Below are 17961 nucleotides of genomic sequence, written 5' to 3'. Positions count from 1 at the left end.
GGTGCTCAAACCCACAATTCCTCATAAAGCTTGCTATGGTAAGGCTGTTTTCATACTTGTCAACTTTCATAGGTGAAAGTTTTCCTGAGAACAGATCTGTGGAATAGATGTCGCAGTCAAGGGCTCGTCCAGGATTTGAACCTGGGACCTCTCGCACCCTAAGCTAGAATCATACCCCTAGACCAACGAGCCACATAAAGACAAGCGAATTGCAGAGTTTGTAAACTAATATCCCATTTGAAGACAGAATTTACTCACCTTTAGATTGGCCAATTTGTGTATTGGCAACCTCACTACATTGAAAGTGTTACCATCTCTTTTCTTGTATGCATCTCAATGAACTTGAGGAGAGCATTTGAACTCTCTTTTGAGAGAGTATGTCCAAAAAGCTCCTCTTTTGTCTTCCTCTAGACCTCTTGCCTGGCAGCTCCAACCTCAGCATCCTTCTACCGACATATTGACAGACTCTCCTCTGAACATGTCCAAACCACCTCAATCTGGCCTCTCTGACTTTATCTCCAAAACATCTAACATGAGCTGTCCCTCTGATGTACTCATGCCTGATCCTATCCATCCTCGTCACTCCCAATGAGAACCTCAACATCTTAAGCTCTGCTACCTCCAGCTCTGCCTCCTGTCTTTTCTACAGTGCCACTGTCTCTAAGCCGAAAAACATCGCTGGTCTCACCACCGTCTTGAACACCTTTGCTTTCATTCTCGCTGATACTCTTTTATGGCAAAACACACCTGACACTTGTCTCCACCCGTTCCAACCTGCTTGCACTCGCCTCTTCACGTCACGTCTACTGTCAGTCCTACGTTCTTAGCTTTCCTCTTCTCTCTCTGTCTACAAACAAACCTTCCTCCTCTCATTCTTCGACCAACAGTAGGCTTGCATTCTGAGACTGAAGTGGCCTATTGGGATGATATGGTACCATGAGGTCTTGTAGATATGATGGAGCTTGACCCTTTAGAGCTTTATATGTAAGAAGCAGGGTTTTACATTCTGTTCTAGATTTGTTGAGAAGCCAATGGAAAGAAGCTAGTGAAGGCAATATATGATACAGTCCGCACTTTTGCTGCAAATAGTTTGCTTCATTTAAAGTGACACCTTCTCGCTAAATGTTTGCACCTCAGTGTATTCTACAATGGCATTTTAGTATACTGCATTGACCTTACTTACTTACTCTGTCAAATTTTGTGGTGCTCTAACCCACAATTCCTCATAAAGCTTGCTATGGTAAGGCTGTTTTCATACTTGTCGACTTTCATAGGTGAAAGTTTTCCTGAGAACAGATCTGTGGAATAGATGTCGCAGTCAAGGGCTCGTCCGGGATTTGAACCCGGGACCTCTCGCACCCTAAGCGAGAATCATACCCGTAGACCAACGAGCCACATATAGACAAGCGAATTGCAGAGTTTGTAAACTAATATCCCATTTGTAGACAGAATTTACTCACCTTTAGATTGGCCAATTTGTGTATTGGCAACCTCACTACATTGAAAGTGTTACCATCTCTTTTCTTGTATGCATCTCAATGAACTTGAGGAGAGCATTTGAACTCTCTTTTGAGAGAGTATGTCCAAAAAGCTCCTCTTTTGTCTTCCTCTAGACCTCTTGCCTGGCAGCTCCAACCTCAGCATCCTTCTACCGACATATTGACAGTCTCTCCTCTGAACATGTCCAAACCACCTCAATCTGGCCTCTCTGACTTTATCTCCAAAACATCTAACATGAGCTGTCCCTCTGATGTACTCATGCCTGATCCTATCCATCCTCGTCACTCCCAATGAGAACCTCAACATCTTAAGCTATGCTACCTCCAGCTCTGCCTCCTGTCTTTTCTACAGTGCCACTGTCTCTAAGCCGAAAAACATCGCTGGTCTCACCACTGTCTTGAACACCTTTGCTTTCATTCTCGCTGATACTCTTTTATCGCAAAATATACCTGACACTTTTCTCCACCCGTTCCAACCTGCTTGCACTCGCCTCTTCACGTCACGTCTACTGTCAGTCCTACGTTCTTAGCTTTCCTCTTCTCTCTCTGTCTACAAACAAACCTTCCTCCTCTCCTTCTTCGACCAACAGTAGGCTTGCATTCTGAGACTGAAGTGGCCTATTGGGATGATATGGTACCATGAGATCTTTTAGATATGATGGAGCTTGACCCTTTAGAGCTTTATATGTAAGAAGCAGGGTTTTACATTCTGTTCTAGATTTGTTGAGAAGCCAATGGAAAGAAGCTAGTGAAGGCAAAATATGATACAGTCCGCACTTTTGCTGCAAATAGTTTGCTTCATTGAAAGTGACACCTTCTCGCTAAATGTTTGCACCTCAGTGTTTCTACAATGGCATTTTAGTATACTGCATTGACCTTACTTAGTCAAATTTTGTGGTGCTCAAACCCACAATTCCTCATAAAGCTTGGTATAGTAAGGCTGTTTTTATACATGTCGACTTTCGTAGGTGAAAGTCTTCCTGAAAAGGGTCAGTGGAATAGATGTCGCAGTCAAGGGCTCGTCCGGGATTTGAACCTGGGACCTCTCGCACCCTAAGCGAGAATCATACCCCTAGACCAACGAGCCATATAAAGACAAGCGAATTGCAGAGTTTGTAAACTAATAACCCATTTTTAGACAGAATTTACTCACCTTTAGATTGGCCAATTTGTGTATTGGCAACCTCACTACATTGAAAGTGTTACCATCTCTTTTCTTGTATGCATCTCAATGAACTTGAGGAGAGCATTTGAACTCTCTTTTGAGAGAGTATATCTAAAAATCTCCTCTTTGGTCTTCCTCTAGACCTCTTGCCTGGCAGCTCCAACCTCAGCATCCTTCTACCGACATATTGACAGTCTCTCCTCTTAACATGTCCAAACCACCTCAGTCTGGCCTCTCTGACTTTATCTCCAAAACATCTAACATGAGCTTTCCCTCTGATGTACTCATGCCTGATCCTATCCATCCTCGTCACTCCCAATGAGAACCTCAACATCTTAAGCTCTGCTACCTCCAGCTCTGCCTCCTGTCTTTTCTACAGTGTTACTGTCTCTAAGCCGAAAAACATCGCTGGTCTCACCACCGTCTTGAACACCTTTGCTTTCATTCTCGCTGATACTCTTTTATCGCAAAACACACCTGACACTTTTCTCCACCCGTTCCAACCTGCTTGCACTCGCCTCTTCACGTCACGTCTACATGCAGTCCTACGTTCTTAGCTTTCCTTTTCTCTTTCTGCCTACAAACAAACCTTCCTCCTCTCCTTCTTCGACCAACAGTAGGCTTGCATTCTGAGACTGAAGTGGCCTATTGGGATGATATGGTACCATGAGGTCTTTTAGATATGATGGAGCTTGACCCTTTAGAGCTTTATATGTAAGAAGCAGGGTTTTACATTCTGTTCTAGATTTGTTGAGAAGCCAATGGAAAGAAGCTAGTGAAGGCAAAATATGATACAGTCAGCACTTTTGCTGCAAATAGTTTGCTTCATTGAAAGTGACACCTTCTCGCTAAATGTTTGCACCTCAGTGTATTCTACAATGGCATTTTAGTATACTGCATTGACCTTTAAAAGTCATAGGTATCAGATCGGCAACACATCCATGCTTGGAATGGAAAAAATGCAATTACTCTGTCAAATTTCGTGGTGCTCAAACCCACATTTCCTCATAAAGCTTGTTATAGTAAGGCTGGTTTTATACTTGTTGACTTTCGTAGGTGAAAGTCTTCCTAAAATGGGTCTGTGGAATAGATGTTGCAGTCAAGGGCTCGTCCGGGATTTGAACCCTGGACCTCTCGCACCCAAAGCGAGAATCATATCCCTAGACCAACGAGCCTCGTGCCCGGTGGTTTTGTATTGAGTTCAGCCGTACTATCCAAATGAAGAACAAGAACTTCAGTCATTCTCAAACTGAGAAATTCATGTTGTGTAAATTTCCGACAAAAACATTAATGTGAGGACATACTCCATTGACAGAGAAAGGTTGTGGTTTCCAGATCAGCAAAACACGAGTGAGTGGAATCTTGTCTCGTCTAGTAACAACTTTCACAGCAAAACTTGGATCTGGTCTTGTGGTTACACGTGGAAAGCGTTACATCCTCTCTTCTCATAGACATTGAATTTAGCATTCAGGGCTCGTCCGGAGACCTCTCACACCCTAAGCGAGAATCATTCCCCTAGACCAAGGCTAGTGAAGGCAAACTATGATACAGTCAGCTCTTGACTTTTGAAAGTCGGGTTTCCCAAATCGGCAAATATCAATACTTGGCATCTTGTGTCGTGTACTAACTAAAGTTTCCTGTGTTTGCACAAGGAAAAAATGCAATTACTCTGTCAAAGTTTTTGGTGCTCAAACCCACAATTCCTCATAAAGCTTGGTATGGTAAGCCTGTTTTCATACTTGTCAACTTTCATAGGAGAATGTTTTCCTGAAAAGGATCAGTGGAATAGATGTCGCAGTCAAGGGCTCGTCCGGGATTTGAACCCGGGACCTCTCGCACCCTAAGCGAGAATCATACCCCTAGACCAACGAGCCATATAAAGACAAACGAATTGCAGAGTTTGTAAACTAATATCCCATTTGTAGACAGAATTTACTCACCTTTAGATTGGCCAATTTGTGTATTGGCAACCTCACTACATTGAAAGTGTTACCATCTCTTTTCTTGTATGCATCTCAATGAACTTGAGGAGAGCATTTGAACTCTCTTTTGAGAGAGTATATCCAAAAATCTCCTCTTTGTTCTTCCTCTAGACCTCTTGCCTCGCAGCTCCAACCTCAGCATCCTTCTACCGACATATTGACAGTCTCTCCTCTTAACATGTACAAACCACCTCAATCTGGCCTCTCTGACTTTATCTCCAAAACATCTAACATGAGCTGTCCCTCTGATGTACTCATGCCTGATCCTATCCATCCTCGTCACTCCCAATGAGAACCTCAACATCTTAAGCTCTGCTACCTCCAGCTCTGCCTCCTGTCTTTTCTACAGTGCCACTGTCTCTAAGCCGAAAAACATCGCTGGTCTCACCACCGTCTTGAACACCTTTGCTTTCATTCTCGCTGATACTCTTTTATCGCAAAACACACCTGACACTTTTCTCCACCCGTTCCAACCTGCTTGCACTCGCCTCTTCACGTCACGTCTACTGTCAGTCGTACGTTCTTAGCTTTCCTCTTCTCTCTCTGCCTACAAACAAACCTTCCTCTTCTCCTTCTTCGACCAACAGTAGGCTTGCATTCTGAGACTGAAGTGGCCTATTGGGATGATATGGTACCATGAGGTCTTTTAGATATGATGGAGCTTGACCCTTTAGAGCTTTATATGTAAGAAGCAGGGTTTTACATTCTGTTCTAGATTTGTTGAGAAGCCAATGGAAAGAAGCTAGTGAAGGCAAAATATGATACAGTCCGCACTTTTGCTGCAAATAGTTTGCTTCATTGAAAGTGACACCTTCTCGCTAAATGTTTGCACCTCAGTGTATTCTACAATGGCATTTTAGTATACTGCATTGACCTTTAAAAGTCATAGGTATCAGATCGGCAACACATCCATGCTTGGAATGGAAAACATGCAATTACTCTGTCAAATTTCGTGGTGCTCAAACCCACAATTCCTCATAAAGCTTGGTATAGTAAAGCTGTTTTTATACTTGTCGACTTTCGTAGGTGAAAGTCTTCCTAAAAAAGGTCTGTGGAATAGATGTCGCAGTCAAGGGCTCGTCCGGGATATGAACCCGGGACCTCTAGCACCCAAAGCGAGAATCATACCCCTAGACCAACGAGCCTCGCGTCCAGTGGGCTTGTAATGAGTTCAGCCCTACTATCCAAATGAAGAACAAGAACTTCAGTCATTCTCAAACTGAGAAATTCATGTTTTGTAAATTTCCGACAAAAACATTAATGTGAGGACATACTCCATTGACAGAGAAAGGTTGTGGTTTCCAGATCAGCAAAACACGAGTGAGTGGAATCTTGTCTCGTTCTAGTAACAACTTTCACAGCAACACTTGCATCTGGTCTTGTGGTTACACGTGGAAAGCGTTACATCTTCTCTTCTCATAGACATTGAATTTAGCATTCAGGGCTCGTCCGGAGACTTCTCACACCCTAAGCGAGAATCATTCCCCTAGACCAAGGCTAGTGAAGGCAAAATATGAATTTACAGAATTTACTCACCTTTAGATTGGCCAATTTGTGTTTTGGCAACCTCACTACATTGAAAGTGTTACCATCTCTTTTCTTGTATGCATCTCAATGAACATGAGGAGAGTATTTGAACTCTCTTTTGAGAGAGTATATCCAAAAATCTCCTCTTTGGTCTTCCTCTAGACCTCTTGCCTGGCAGCTCCAACCTCAGCATCCTTCTACCGACATATTGACAGTCACTCCTCTGAACATGTCCAAACCACCTCAATCTGGCCTCTCTGACTTTATCTCCAAAACATCTAACATGAGCTGTCCCTCTGATGTACTCATGCCTGATCCTATCCATCCTCGTCACTCCCAATGAGAACCTCAACATCTTAAGCTCTGCTACCTCCAGCTCTGCCTCCTGTCTTTTCAACAGTGTTACTGTCTCTAAGCCGAAAAACATCGCTGGTCTCACCACCGTCTTGAACACCTTTGCTTTCATTCTCGCTGATACTCTTTTATCGCAAAACACACCTGACACTTTTCTCCACCCGTTCCAACCTGCTTGCACTCGCCTCTTCACGTCACGTCTACATTCAGTCCTACGTTCTTAGCTTTCCTTTTCTCTTTCTGCCTACAAACAAACCTTCCTCCTCTCCTTCTTCGACCAACAGTAGGCTTGCATTCTGAGACTGAAGTGGCCTACTGGGATGATATGGTACCATGAGGTCTTTTAGATATGATGGAGCTTGACCCTTTAGAGCTTTATATGTAAAAAGCAGGGTTTTACATTCTGTTCTAGATTTGTTGAGAAGCCAATGGAAAGAAGCTAGTGAAGGCAAAATATGATACAGTCAGCACTTTTGCTGAAAATAGTTTGCTTCATTGAAAGTGACACCTTCTCGCTAAATTTTTGCACCTCAGTGTATTCTACAATGGCATTTTAGTATACTGCATTGACCTTTAAAAGTCATAGGTATCAGATCGGCAACACATCCATGCTTGGAATGGAAAACATGCAATTACTCTGTCAAATTTCGTGGTGCTCAAACCCACAATTCCTCGTAAAGCTTGGTATTGTAAGGCTGTTTTTATACTTGTCGACTTTCGTAGGTAAAAGTCTTCCTAAAAACGGTGTGTGGAATAGATGTCGCAGTCAAGAGCTCGTCCGGGATTTGATCCCTGGACCTCTCGCAACCAAAGCGAGAATCATACCCCTAGACCAACGAGCCTCGCGTCCAGTGGGCTTGTAATGAGTTCAGCCCTACTATCCAAATGAAGAACAAGAACTTCAGTCATTCTCAAACTGAGAAATTCATGTTGTGTAAATTTCCGACAAAAACATTAATGTGAGGACATACTCCATTGACAGAGAAAGGTTGTGGTTTCCAGATCAGCAAAACATGAGTGAGTGGAATCTTGTCTCGTTCTAGTAACAACTTTCACAGCAACACTTGCATCTGGTCTTGTGGTTACACGTGGAAAGCGTTACATCTTCTTTTCTCATAGACATTGAATTTAGCATTCAGGGCTCGTCCGGAGACTTCTCACACCCTAAGCGAGAATCATTCCCCTAGACCAAGGCTAGTGAAGGCAAAATATGATACAGTCAGCTCTTGACTTTTGAAAGTCGGGTTTTCCAAATCGGCAAAACATCAACACTTGGCATCTTGTGTCGTGTACTAACTAAAGTTTCCTGTGTTTGAACAAGGAAAAAGTGCAATTACTCTGTCAAAGTTTGTGGTGCTCAAACCCACAATTCCTCATAAAGCTTGCTATGGTAAGGCTGTTTTCATACTTGTCGACTTTCATAGGTGAAAGTTTTCCTGAGAACAGATCTGTGGAATAGATGTCGCAGTCAAGGGCTCGTCCGGGATTTGAACCCGGGACCTCTCGCACCCAAAGCGAGAATCATACCCCTAGACCAACGAGCCACATAAAAGACAAGCGAATTGCAGTGTTTGTAAACTAATATCCCATTTGTAGACAGAATTTACTCACCTTTAGATTGGCCAATTTGTGTATTGGCAACCTCACTACATTGAAAGTGTTACCATCTCTTTTCTTGTATGCATCTCAATGAACTTCTGGAGAGCATTTGAACTCTCTTTTGAGAGAGTATGTCCAAAAAGCTCCTCTTTGTTCTTCCTCTAGACCTCTTGCCTGGCAGCTCCAACCTCAGCATCCTTCTACCGACATATTGACAGTCTCTGCTCTGAACATGTCCAAACCACCTCAATCTGGCCTCTCTGACTTTATCTCCAAAACATCTAACATGAGCTGTCCCTCTGATGTACTCATGCCTGATCCCATCCATCCTCGTCACTCCCAATGAGAACCTCAACATCTTAAGCTCTGCTACCTCCAGCTCTGCCTCCTGTCTTTTCTACAGTGCCACTGTCTCTAAGCCGAAAAACATCGCTGGTCTCACCACCTTCTTGAACACCTTTGCTTTCATTCTCGCTGATAATCTTTTATCGCAAAACACACCTGACCCTTTTCTCCACCGTTCCAACCTGCTTGCACTCACCTCACTACATTGAAAGTGTTACCATCTCTTTTCTTGTATGCATCTCAATGAACTTGAGGAGAGCATTTGAACTCTCTTTTGAGAGAGTATATCTAAAAATCTCCTTTTTGGTCTTCCTCTAGACCTCTTGCCTGGCAGCTCCAACCTCAGCATCTTTTATCCGATATACTGTTTTCACCATCTCTCCTCTGAATAAGTCCAAACCACTTCAATCTAGCCTCTCTGACTTTATCTCCAAAACATCTAACATGAGCTGTCCCTCTGATGTACTCATGCCTGATCCTATCCATCCTCGTCACTCCCAATGAGAACCTCAACATCTTAAGCTCTGCTACCTCCAGCTCTGCCTCCTGTCTTTTCGACAGAAGCCAATGGCAAGAAGCTAGTGAAGGCAAAATATGATACAGTCAGCACTTTTGCTGCAAATAGTTTGCTTCATTGAAATTGACACCTTCTCGCTAAATTTTTGCACCTCAGTGTATTCTACAATGGCATTTTAGTATACTGCATTGACCTTTAAAAGTCATAGGTATCACATCCATGCTTGGAATGGAAAACATGCAATTACTCTGTCAAATTTCGTGGTGCTCAAACCCACAATTCCTCATAAAGCTTGCTATGGTAAGGCTGTTTTCATACTTGTCAACTTTCATAGGTGAAAGTTTTCCTGAGAACAGATCTGTGGAATAGATGTCGCAGTCAAGGGCTCGTCCAGGATTTGAACCTGGGACCTCTCGCACCCTAAGCGAGAATCATACCCCTAGACCAACGAGCCACATAAAGACAAGCGAATTGCAGAGTTTGTAAACTAATATCCCATTTGAAGACAGAATTTACTCACCTTTAGATTGGCCAATTTGTGCTACCTCAAGCTCTGCCTCCTGTCTTTTCTACAGTGCCACTGTCTCTAAGCCGAAAAACATTGCTGGTCTCACTACTGTCTTGAACACCTTTGCTTTCATTCTCGCTGATACTCTTTTATCGCAAAACACACCTGACACTTTTCACACTTCAATCATACCCCTAGACCAACGAGCCATATAAAGACAAGCGAATTGCAGAGTTTGTAAACTAATATCCCATTTGTAGACAGAATTTACTCACCTTTAGATTGGCCAATTTGTGTATTGGCAACCTCACTACATTGAAAGTGTTACCTTCTCTTTTCTTGTATGCATCTCAACGAGCTTGAGGAGAGCATTTGAACTCTCTTTTGAGAGAGTATGTCCAAAAAGCTCCTCTTTGTTCTTCCTCTAGACCTTTTGCCTGGCAGCTCCAACCTCAGCATTCTTCTACCGACATATTGACAGTCTCTCCTCTGAACATGTCCAAACCACCTCAATCTGGCCTCTCTGACTTTATCTCCAAAACATCTAACATGAGCTGTCCCTCTGATGTACTCATGCCTGATCCCATCCATCCTCGTCACTCCCAATGAGAACCTCAACATCTTAAGCTCTGCTACCTCCAGCTCTGCCTCCTGTCTTTTCTACAGTGCCACTGTCTCTAAGCCGAAAAACATCGCTGGTCTCACCACCGTCTTGAACACCTTTGCTTTCATTCTCGCTGATAATCTGTTATCGCAAAACACACCTGACCCTTTTCTCCAGCCGTTCCAACCTACTTGCACTCGCCTCTTCACGTCACGTCTACTGTCAGTCAGCACTTTTTCTGCAAATAGTTTGCTTCATTGAAAGTGACACCTTCTCGCTAAATGTTTGCACCTCAGTGTATTCTACAATGGCATTTTAGTATACTGCATCGACCTTTAAAAGTCATAGGTATCAGATCGGCAACACATCCATGCTTGGAATGGAAAACATGCAATTACTCTGTCAAATTTCGTGGTGCTCAAACCCACAATTCCTCATAAAGCTTGGTATAGTAAGGCTGTTTTTATACTTGTCGACTTTCGTAGGTGAAAGTCTTCCTAAAAAGGGTCTGTGGAATAGATGTCGCAGTCAAGGGCTCGTCCGGGATTTGATCCCTGGACCTCTCGCACCCAAAGCGAGAATCATACCCCCAGACCAACGAGCCTCGTGTCCGTTAGTTTTGTATTGAGTTCAGCCGTACTATCCAAATGAAGAACAAGAACTTCAGTCATTCTCAAACTGAGAAATTCATGTTGTGTAAATTTCCGACAAAAACATTAATGTGAGGACATACTCCATTGACAGAGAAAGGTTGTGGTTTCCAGATCAGCAAAACACGAGTGAGTGGAATCTTGTCTCGTCTAGTAACAACTTTCACAGAAACACTTGCATCTGGTCTTGTGGTTACACGTGGAAAGCGTTACATCCTCTCTTCTCATAGACATTGAATTTAGCATTCAGGGCTCGTCCGGAGACCTCTCACACCCTAAGCGAGAATCATTCCCCTAGACCAAGGCTAGTGAAGGCAAAATATGATACAGTCAGCTCTTGACTTTTGAAAGTCGGGTTTTCCAAATCGGCAAAACATCAATACTTGGCATCTTGTGTCGTGTACTAACTAAAGTTTCCTGTGTTTGCACAGGGAAAAAATGCAATTACTCTGTCAAAGTTTTTGGTGCTCAAACCCACAATTCCTCATAAAGCTTAGTATGGTACGCCTGTTTTCATACTTGTCAACTTTCATAGGAGAAAGTTTTCTTGAAAAGGGTCAGTGGAATAGATGTCGCAGTCAAGGGCTCGTCCGGGATTTGATCCCTGGACCTCTCGCACCCAAAGCGAGAATCATACCCCTAGACCAACGAGCCTCGTGTCCGGTGGTTTTGTATTGAGTTCAGCCGTACTATCCAAATGAAGAACAAGAACTTCAGTCATTCTCAAACTGAGAAATTCATGTTGTGTAAATTTCCGACAAAAACATTAATGTGAGGACATACTCCATTGACAGAGAAAGGTTGTGGTTTCCAGATCAGCAAATCGCGTCCAGTGGGCTTGTAATGAGTTCAGCCCTAATATCCAAATGAAGAACAAGAACTTCAGTCATTCTCAAACTGAGAAATTCATGTTGTGTAAATTTCCGAGAAAAACATTAATGTGAGGACATACTCCATTGACAGAGAAAGGTTGTGGTTTCCAGATCAGCAAAACACGAGTGAGTGGAATCTTGTCTCGTTCTAGTAACAACTTTCACAGCAACAGGGCTAGTGAAGGCAAAATTTGAATTTACAGAATTTACTCACCTTTAGATTGGCCAATTTGTGTTTTGGCAACCTCACTACATTTAAAGTGTTACCATCTCTTTTCTTGTATGCATCTCAATGAACTTGAGGAGAGCATTTGAACTCTCTTTTGAGAGAGTATATCCAAAAATCTCCTCTTTGGTCTTCCTCTAGACCTCTTGCCTGGCAGCTCCAACCTCAGCATCCTTCTACCGACATATTGACAGTCTCTCCTCTTAACATGTCCAAACCACCTCAATCTGGCCTCTCTGACTTTATCTCCAAAACATCTAACATGAGCTGTCCCTCTGATGTACTCATGCCTGATCCTATCCATCCTCGTCACTCCCAATGAGAACCTCAACATCTTAAGCTCTGCTACCTCCAGCTCTGCCTCCTGTCTTTTCTACAGTGCCACTGTCTCTAAGCCGAAAAACATCGCTGGTCTCACCACCGTCTTGAACACCTTTGCTTTCATTCTCGCTGATACTCTTTTATCGCGAAACACACCTGACACTTTTCTCCACCCGTTCCAACCTGCTTGCACTCGCCTCTTCACGTCACGTCTACTGTCAGTCCTACGTTCTTAGCTTTCCTCTTCTCTCTCTGTCTACAAACAAACCTTCCTCCTCTCCTTCTTCGACCAACAGTAGGCTTGCATTCTGAGACTGAAGTGGCCTATTGGGATGATATGGTACCATGAGGTCTTTTAGATATGATGGAGCTTGACCCTTTAGAGCTTTAAATGTAAGAAGCAGGGTTTTGCATTCTGTTCTAGATTTGTTGAGAAGCCAATGGCAAGAAGCTAGTGAAGGCAAAATATGATACAGTCAGCACTTTTGCTGCAAATAGTTTGCTTCATTGAAAGTGACACCTTCTCGCTAAATGTTTGCACCTCAGTGTATTCTACAATGGCATTTTAGTATACTGCATTGACCTTTAAAAGTCATAGGTATCAGATCGGCAACACATCCATGCTTGGAATGGAAAAAAGGCAGTAACTCTGTCAAATTTTGTGGTGCTCAAACCCACAATTCCTCATAAAGCTTGCTATGGTAAGGCTGTTTAAATACTTGTCGACTTTCATAGGTGAAAGTTTTCCTGAGAACAGATCTGTGGAATAGATATCGCAGTCAAGGGCTCGTCCGGGATTTGAACCCGGGACCTCTCGCACCCAAAGTGAGAATCATACCCCTAGACCAACGAGCCATATAAAGACAAGCGAATTGCAGAGTTTGTGAACTAATACCCCATTTGTAGACAGAATTTACTCACCTTTAGATTGGCCAATTTGTGTATTGGCAACCTCACTACATTGAAAGTCTTACCATCTCTTTTCTTGTATGCATCTCAATGAACTTGAGGAGAGCATTTGAACTCTCTTTTGAGAGAGTATATCTGAAAATCTCCTCTTTGGTCTTCCTCTAGACCTCTTGCCTGGCAGCTCCAACCTCAGCATCCTTCTACCGACATATTGACAGTCTCTCCTCTTAACATGTCCAAACCACCTCAATCTGGCCTCTCTGACTTTATCTCCAAAACATCTAACATGAGCTGTCCCTCTGATGTACTCATGCCTGATCCTATCCATCCTCGTCACTCCCAATGAGAACCTCAACATCTTAAGCTCTGCTACCTCCAGCTCTGCCTCCTGTCTTTTCTACAGTGCCACTGTCTCTAAGCCGAAAAACATCGCTGGTCTCACCACCGTCTTGAACACCTTTGCTTTCATTCTCGCTGATACTCTCTTATCGCAAAACACACCTGACACTTTTCTCCACCCGTTCCAACCTGCTTGCACTCGCCTCTTCACGTCACGTCTACTGTCAGTCCTACGTTCTTAGCTTTCCTTTTCTCTCTCTGCCTACAAACAAACCTTCCTCCTCTCCTTCTTCGACCAACAGTAGGCTTGCATTCTGAGACTGAAGTGGCCTATTGGGATGATATGGTACCATGAGGTCTTTTAGACATGATGGAGCTTGACCCTTTAGAGCTTTATATGTAAGAAGCAGGGTTTTACATTCTGTTCTAGATTTGTTGAGAAGCCAATGGAAAGAAGCTAGTGAAGGCAAAATATGATACAGTCAGCACTTTTGCTGCAAATAGTTTTCTTCATTGAAAGTGACACCTTCTCGCTAAATGTTTGCACCTCAGTGTATTCTACAATGGCATTTTAGTATACTGCATTGACCTTTAAAAGTCATAGGTATCAGATCGGCAACACATCCATGCTTGGAATGGAAAAAATGCAATTACTCTGTCAAATGTTGTGGTGCTCAAACCCACAATTCCTCATAAAGCTTGGTATAGTAAGGCTGTTTTTATACTTGTCGACTTTCGTAGGTGAAAGTCTTCCTAAAAAAGGTCTGTGGAATAGATGTCGCAGTCAAGGGCTCGTCCGGGATTTGAACCCGGGACCTATCGCACCCATAGCGAGAATCATACCCCTAGACCAACGAGCCTCGCGTCCAGTGGGCTTGTAATGAGTTCAGCCCTACTATCCAAATGAAGAACAAGAACTTCAGTCATTCTCAAACTGAGAAATTCATGTTGTGTAAATTTCCGACAAAAACATTAATGTGAGGACATACTCCATTGACAGAGAAAGGTTGTGGTTTCCAGATCAGCAAAACACGAGTGAGTGGAATCTTGTCTCGTCTAGTAACAACTTTCACAGAAAAACTTTCATCTGGTCTTGTGGTTACACGTGGAAAGCGTTACATCCTCTCTTCTCATAGACATTGAATTTAGCATTCAGGGCTCGTCCGGAGACCTCTCACACCCTAAGCGAGAATCATTCCCCTAGACCAAGGCTAGTGAAGGCAAAATTTGAATTTACAGAATTTACTCACCTTTAGATTGGCCAATTTGTGTTTTGGCAACCTCACTACATTGAAAGTGTTACCATCTCTTGTATGCATCTCAATGAACTTGAGGAGAGCATTTGAACTCTCTTTTGAGAGAGTATATCCAAAAATCTCCTCTTTGGTCTTCCTCTAGACCTCTTGCCTGGCAGCTCCAACCTCAGCATCCTTCTACCGACATATTGACAGTCTCTCCTCTGAACATGTCCAAACCACCTCAATCTGGCCTCTCTGACTTTATCTCCAAAACATCTAACATGAGCTGTCCCTCTGATGTACTCATGCCTGATCCCATCCATCCTCGTCACTCCCAATGAGAACCTCAACATCTTAAGCTCTGCTACCACCAGCTCTGCCTCCTGTCTTTTCTACAGTGCCACTGTCTCTAAATCGAAAAACATTGCTGGTCTCACCACCTTCTTGAACACCTTTTCTGTCATTCTCGCTGATACTCTTTTATCGCAAAACACACCTGACACTTTTCTCCACCCGTTCCAACCTGCTTGCACTCGCCTCTTCACGTCACGTCTACTGTCAGTCCTACGTTCTTAGCTTTCCTCTTCTCTCTCTGCCTACAAACAAACCTTCCTCTTCTCCTTCTTCGACCAACAGTAGGCTTGCATTCTGAGACTGAAGTGGCCTATTGGGATGATATGGAACCATGAGGTCTTTTAGATATGATGGAGCTTGACCCTTTAGAGCTTTATATGTAAGAAGCAGGGTTTTGCATTCTGTTCTAGATTTGTTGAGAAACCAATGGCAAGAAGCTAGTGAAGGCAAAATATGATACAGTCAGCACTTTTGCTGCAAATAGTTTGCTTCATTGAAAGTGACACCTTCTCGCTAAATGTTTGCACCTCAGTGTATTCTACAATGGCATTTTAGTATACTGCATTGACCTTTAAAAGTCATAGGTATCAGATCGGCAACACATCCATGCTTGGAATGGAAAAAAGGCAGTGACTCTGTCAAATTTTGTGGTGCTCAAACCCACAATTCCTCATAAAGCTTGCTATGGTAAGGCTGTCTTCATACTTGTCGACTTTCATAGGTGAAAGTTTTCCTGAGAACAGATCTGTGGAATAGATATCGCAGTCAAGGGCTCGTCCGGGATTTGAACCCGGGACCTCTCGCACCCAAAGTGAGAATCATACCCCTAGACCAACGAGCCATATAAAGACAAGCGAATTGCAGAGTTTGTGAACTAATACCCCATTTGTAGACAGAATTTACTCACCTTTAGATTGGCCAATTTGTGTTTTGGCAACCTCACTACATTGAAAGTGTTACCATCTCTTTTCTTGTATGCATCTCAATGAACTTGAGGAGAGCATTTGAACTCTCTTTTGAGAGAGTATATCCAAAAATCTCCTCTTTGGTCTTCCTCTAGACCTCTTGCCTGGCAGCTCCAAGCTCAGCATCCTTCTACCGACATATTGACAGTCTCTCCTCTGAACATGTCCAAACCACCTCAATCTGGCCTCTCTGACTTTATCTCCAAAACATCTAACATGAGCTGTCCCTCTGATGTACTCATGCCTGATCCCATCCATCCTCGTCACTCCCAATGAGAACCTCAACATCTTAAGCTCTGCTACCTCCAGCTCTGCCTCCTGTCTTTTCTACAGTGCCACTGTCTCTAAACCGAAAAACATCGCTGGTCTCACCACCTTCTTGAACACCTTTTCTGTCATTCTCGCTGATACTCTTTTATCGCAAAACACACCTGACACTTTTCTCCACCCGTTCCAACCTGCTTGCACTCGCCTCTTCACGTCACGTCTACTGTCAGTCCTACGTTCTTAGCTTTCCTCTTCTCTCTCTGCCTACAAACAAACCTTCCTCTTCTCCTTCTTCGACCAACAGTAGGCTTGCATTCTGAGACTGAAGTGGCTTATTGGGATGATATGGTACCATGAGGTCTTTTAGATATGATGGAGCTTGACCCTTTAGAGCTTTATATGTAAGAAGCAGGGTTTTGCATTCTGTTCTAGATTTGTTGAGAAGCCAATGGCAAGAAGCTAGTGAAGGCAAAATATGATACAGTCCGCACTTTTGCTGCAAATAGTTTGCTTCATTGAAAGTGACACCTTCTCGCTAAATGTTTGCACCTCAGTGTATTCTACAATGGCATTTTAGTATACTGCATTGACCTTACTTACTTAGTCAAATTTTGTGGTGCTCAAACCCACAATTCCTCATAAAGCTTGCTATGGTAAGGCTGTTTTCATACTTGTCGACTTTCATAGGTGAAAGTTTTCCTGAGAACAGATCTGTGGAATAGATGTCGCAGTCAAGGGCTCGTCCGGGATTTGAACCCGGGACCTCTCGCACCCAAAGCGAGAATCATACCCCTAGACCAACGAGCCATTAAAGACAAGCGAATTGCAGAGGTTGTAAACTAATATCCCATTTGTAGACAGGATTTACTCACCTTTAGATTGGCCAATTTGTGTTTTGGCAACCTCACTACATTGAAAGTGTTACCATCTCTTTTCTTGTATGCATCTCAATGAACTTGAGGAGGGCATTTGAACTCTCTTTTGAGAGAGTATATCCAAAAATCTCCTCTTTGTTCTTCCTCTAGACCTCTTGCCTGGCAGCTCCAACCTCAGCATCCTTCCTTCTGGTGCTCAAACCCACAATTCCTCATAAAGCTTGGTATAGTAAGGCTGTTTTTATACTTGTCGACTTTCGTAGGTGAAAGTCTTCCTAAACAAGGTCTGTGGAATAGATGTCGCAGTCAAGGGCTCGTCCGGGATTTGAACCCGGGACCTCTCGCACCCAAAGCGAGAATCATACCCCTAGTCACGTCTACTGTCAGTCCTACGTTCTTAGCTTTCCTCTTCTCTCTCTGTCAACAAACAAACCTTCCTCCTCTCCTTCTTCGACCAACAGTAGGCTTGCATTCTGAGACTGAAGTGGCCTATTGGGATGATATGGTACCATGAGGTCTTTTAGATATGATGGAGCTTGACCCTTTAGAGCTTTATATGTAAGAAGCAGGGTTTTACATTCTGTTCGAGATTTGTTGAGAAGCCAATGGAAAGAAGCTAGTGAAGGCAAAATATGATACAGTCCGCACTTTTGCTGCAAATAGTTTGCTTCATTGAAAGTGACACCTTCTCGCTAAATGTTTGCACCTCAGTGTATTCTACAATGGCATTTTAGTATACTGCATTGACCTTACTTACTTACTCTGTCAAATTTTGTGGTGCTCAAACCCACAATTCCTCATAAAGCTTGCTATGGTAAGGCTGTTTTCATACTTGTCGACTTTCA

General features: G+C 43.2%; 11 non-coding genes across 11 annotated transcripts; all 11 read right to left on the bottom strand.

Moving 5' to 3' along the window:
• Positions 1-120: 120 nt before the first annotated feature.
• On the bottom strand, positions 121-192 carry trnap-agg (transfer RNA proline (anticodon AGG)). Its single transcript has one exon. It is a non-coding gene; the product is annotated as a tRNA-Pro (tRNA).
• A 1130-nt stretch (positions 193-1322) lies between these two features.
• On the bottom strand, positions 1323-1394 carry trnap-agg (transfer RNA proline (anticodon AGG)). Its single transcript has one exon. It is a non-coding gene; the product is annotated as a tRNA-Pro (tRNA).
• Positions 1395-2514: 1120 nt separating this feature from the next.
• Positions 2515-2586, bottom strand: trnap-agg (transfer RNA proline (anticodon AGG)). The gene has a single exon. It is a non-coding gene; the product is annotated as a tRNA-Pro (tRNA).
• Positions 2587-3767: 1181 nt separating this feature from the next.
• Positions 3768-3839, bottom strand: trnap-ugg (transfer RNA proline (anticodon UGG)). Its single transcript has one exon. It is a non-coding gene; the product is annotated as a tRNA-Pro (tRNA).
• A 627-nt stretch (positions 3840-4466) lies between these two features.
• On the bottom strand, positions 4467-4538 carry trnap-agg (transfer RNA proline (anticodon AGG)). The gene has a single exon. It is a non-coding gene; the product is annotated as a tRNA-Pro (tRNA).
• Positions 4539-7999: 3461 nt separating this feature from the next.
• Positions 8000-8071, bottom strand: trnap-ugg (transfer RNA proline (anticodon UGG)). Its single transcript has one exon. It is a non-coding gene; the product is annotated as a tRNA-Pro (tRNA).
• Positions 8072-9370: 1299 nt separating this feature from the next.
• Positions 9371-9442, bottom strand: trnap-agg (transfer RNA proline (anticodon AGG)). Its single transcript has one exon. It is a non-coding gene; the product is annotated as a tRNA-Pro (tRNA).
• Positions 9443-11332: 1890 nt separating this feature from the next.
• trnap-ugg (transfer RNA proline (anticodon UGG)) lies at positions 11333-11404 on the bottom strand. Its single transcript has one exon. It is a non-coding gene; the product is annotated as a tRNA-Pro (tRNA).
• A 1548-nt stretch (positions 11405-12952) lies between these two features.
• Positions 12953-13024, bottom strand: trnap-ugg (transfer RNA proline (anticodon UGG)). Its single transcript has one exon. It is a non-coding gene; the product is annotated as a tRNA-Pro (tRNA).
• A 2754-nt stretch (positions 13025-15778) lies between these two features.
• trnap-ugg (transfer RNA proline (anticodon UGG)) lies at positions 15779-15850 on the bottom strand. Its single transcript has one exon. It is a non-coding gene; the product is annotated as a tRNA-Pro (tRNA).
• Positions 15851-16976: 1126 nt separating this feature from the next.
• Positions 16977-17048, bottom strand: trnap-ugg (transfer RNA proline (anticodon UGG)). Its single transcript has one exon. It is a non-coding gene; the product is annotated as a tRNA-Pro (tRNA).
• Between the last annotated feature and the right edge of the window lie 913 nt (positions 17049-17961).

This window comes from Channa argus, chromosome 4 (genome assembly GCF_033026475.1).
Source record: "Channa argus isolate prfri chromosome 4, Channa argus male v1.0, whole genome shotgun sequence".
NCBI lineage: Eukaryota > Metazoa > Chordata > Actinopteri > Anabantiformes > Channidae > Channa > Channa argus.
This window is presented reverse-complemented; position numbering and strand designations above follow the sequence as displayed.